This window comes from Camelina sativa, chromosome 9 (assembly GCF_030686135.1).
Source record: "Camelina sativa cultivar CO46 ecotype springtype chromosome 9, ASM3068613v1".
NCBI classification, from domain to species: domain Eukaryota; kingdom Viridiplantae; phylum Streptophyta; class Magnoliopsida; order Brassicales; family Brassicaceae; genus Camelina; species Camelina sativa.
The window spans coordinates 11,255,710-11,259,414 of NC_141888.1; the positions used below are offsets into that span (position 1 = coordinate 11,255,710).

At 36.7% G+C, this 3,705-nt stretch overlaps 1 non-coding gene across 1 annotated transcript; it reads right to left on the reverse strand.

Moving 5' to 3' along the window:
- Positions 1-519: 519 nt before the first annotated feature.
- On the reverse strand, positions 520-626 carry LOC147938074 (small nucleolar RNA R71). Its single transcript, XR_015567633.1, has one exon. It is a non-coding gene; the product is annotated as a small nucleolar RNA R71 (small nucleolar RNA).
- Positions 627-3,705: the final 3,079 nt, after the last annotated feature.

The following is a 3,705-nucleotide window of genomic DNA, read 5'->3' on the forward strand; positions in this document are numbered from 1 at the left end:
AAACATGTAAATTAGAGAGTTATCAGAGAGTTTGAGGACCCTCTTCCTGTTAACATTAATCCTCATGTTGGGAATATTATTCCTCCTGCTGATGGAGAAGCTGCTCGTGCAGCTGCGCAAAGAGAAGTTTTGCGTCGCGAGACTATACGCTTAGCTGCTCTTAATCAAAGACCAGCAAATGTTCGACAGACTTTGAGGGAACATGATGCTCCCAACGCTGAGATGTACCGCGGATATTTCCAATATCTTCCAATCGCTAGAAATGATTTTGAGATTAAACCAGCACTGTTAGCTCTTGTGAAGCAAAATCAGTTTCATGGTCTACCGTCGGAGAACCCAGTTTACCATTTGGAGTACTTTGAGGATATATGTGGTACGACAAGAATGCAGATTGTTCTCATTTTCTCTTAGTGATAAAGCTCATCGCTGGTTTAAGTTGTTGAAGGGAGATAATGTTCGAACATGGGATGAGTATAAGGCTGCTTTCTTGGTGCAGTATTTCACCCACACAAGGCTACTCTTCTAAGGAACAAGATTTCAAGCTTTCTGCAAAGTGCTACTGAGTCATTCCACGAGGCTTGGGAAAGGTTCAAGGACTAAAAAAGAGAATGTCTTCACCATGGTTTCAGTCCAGAATTACTTATCAACACATTCTATAGAGGAGTTTATGAGAGGTATAAGATGGCACACAACAAGAAATATCAACATTGATAGCATACGAGGATAGCTCGTTTTCCTGAACTGCTATGAAATATCTATGTTTTATTCTAATCACTATACGATAGCACTAAATAAACGCTAAGATACAGAATCACGAAGCGAAAAGCTAAAATTGTTTATTCCGCCAATATTTTGTGAAAAAATTCACTTAACCGCCATGTATCGTAGATCTAAAAATTTGAAGTCCCACATTCCAAAGGCAACCAAAAAAAAACTTACACTTTTCTACAAGAGAGAAATATCAAAAGAAAAAAAATCCCCAAATCAATACCTAGGTCGTCGGTCTCATCAGAACACAAATCATTTTGTCCTCTCGATCCGTCTTCATCACCATGTGGATAAGAAGCGTCTCCTCTCATCTCAAAACCCTGGCTGCCGATGTCGTCGCTGCTTCTCCGCGTCAATCAATAGCCGGCTCTGCTAGTCCCGTTGGGTTCTATTTCACGGCCAATCCAACAGCCATTTATGCTTCTTCTTCTTTATCTTCTTCTATGCTCTCTCGACATTCCAGCTCATGTGGTTTGTTGTTACTATAGTTTAAACATTTTCAGATCTCGAATTGGGACTCTATAGATAGCGGATTTAATTTTTCTTTACGTTGCTTTCTTCATCGCATACATAAATATGGTTTCGTAGATGAGTTTAATACTCGACTACTCGTGTCGCTGTTAGTCTCCTGGATTATGTCTTCTTATTTGCTGCAATTTTGAAGTTTCTCTCCTCCATTGAAGAGTGACTGATTTTTTTATTATGGTTTGTATTTTGCAGTAGAGACTCATGTGAAGAAGAAGGTGGACATGAGAAGGAGGAGCTTGTAGCTCAAAAGGATGAGCTTGAAGCTCAAAAGGAGGAGCTTGAAACTCTTGAGAAGGTACCCCGAAGACTTTTTTGTTCTTCTTTGAGGATGAACCAGATCTAAGATCTATTCCTTGTTAATTTGAGTTTTTTAGCAGACATCTAATGGCTTGCAAGTAAGCTCAAGACATTTGACTATAGTCTATAAAATGGTTATGAGATCGATCTTCACCAAGGAACCTCTCAATTGATGGATTTTCTTCAAGGTCAGAAATTCATTGATTCTCGATTTCGAATTTGTCTGCTTCTTCAGTCTAAAAGTTTGTAGGATTTTTTTTACTCTTAGCTTTGTTGTTTTTCCCCCAAATTTAGGAGTTTTGGTGTGTACGGTCATCTTTTAATGGAGATAGAGAAAATTCTCTTTTCAGTTTCATGTTCAAGGCTTGTCTCTATTTGTCTAAGGCTTGGCAGTGAATTTCTCTACTTAATGTTCCTCCACTGCTGCTTTGTTTGATACAGGACGAGCCCATCTGACTTTATTGTTCCGTTTGATCAATATATGGAATCTGTGAAGAATAACTACGTCATCGACATGAGATTGAAGGCGAAGAGGCGCCTAAGCAGAGGTAACAGAAGAAATTATTTTCAGTAAAACCCTCCTGCAGAGATTGTGGAATGGCCAGAAGCTGGTGACAAGCCCATACAAAGGTAATTATATATATCTTATTACCTTTCCATTAGTGGATGTTTGCATGTTTAGTTGGATGTTACCCCATCTATTATCATTCTTATTTGCACCATTGGATGGATAAGTTGTGATAGCTGTTTAAGAAGGGTGAATGCTTTGTTTATCCGATTCTCTACTTGTCTTATAGAAAACCTTAATGTTGATTCTACTCATCCATAAGTCTCTGATATTTGAGTTTGAGCTAAAATGTCTTTATTTTATCTGTCAACATTTTGGATTCGTGAATATCTTTCTTCACTTTACCACAAAAGCACTTTAGTATTGTGGATACACATGATTACAGGGAATATGGACGGTAATGCTAACCGGAACAGTTCTTCAGACATGTGTACTGCTTTTGATGGGAAGGCGAAATAGATAGAGGAGAAGAGACTGAAGATATCGAAGTTTGTCTCAATCCTTATAAGTTTTAATGTTAGCTTTTTTGGATAAAACTTGGCAGCATAGTACAAGACTTGTATGATATGTAAGACTTGTTTAAATTAATGTTATGTAGGTTGATGATATTTAAAAAAAAAAAAAAATTTATATCGATCCACTTAAATAAGTTTGCAAAACTGGGGTCAAATATATAAATTATAAAAATCAAATTAAAATTTAAATCTCTCCAGATAGCAAAATAAAAATGCTATGACATAAAATAAAATGGCACAAAATATGTGTTACGGAAAACTATATGATATCATTTGATTAGTGCTATAAAAGAACAACATATAATAGCACATGTCAAAAACGCTATAATAGAGGTGACACCTAAGATAGCTGCCGATGACATAGCATTTATGAAAACGCTATTAAACACATACGATAACATTTATCGTGTGATATGAATATTGATTCTTCTTGTAGTGGCATTATATACAGCCAACAATGGGGATTTCATGACCAAATTCGAAGGAGAGGCTCAGATTTTAATCGATAACCTAGCTTCTAGTAATAGTAATCATTATGTTGATTATGATAAGACAGTGAGAAGCAGTGGAGGAGGAGAATCAAAACGGATTGCTGAGTTGAGTGCAAAAGTGGAGCACCTTTTGAGAAGAGATCAGAGGAGTTTGAATTTCTGTGATGATTATGGTGATGGTAAGGTTTATCAGGAAGGTGGTGCGGATGGTTCTGAGGAACTATAAGCTGATGTTGTACTTTTATCAATTAAATTATCGAACATCAGTTTGCAATGATCAGCACACCAGGAATACACTAGCTAGAAGCAACTTTAAATAAAGCAAACAAACAAACTAAAAGCAAGCAAACACACAACTAAGAACAGTTTTAGAATCAAGATAAAACAAATGAACCTTGGGCAAGGTTAATGACTTGGGAAATAGCTAATCAATCCTAGTTGTCTAAGCAAACAATCAAGAATAATCCTTAGGCTAAGAACACTTATGTAAATCAATTCACTTCCATGATAAAGATTCTATGCAAATCAAGCAATCATC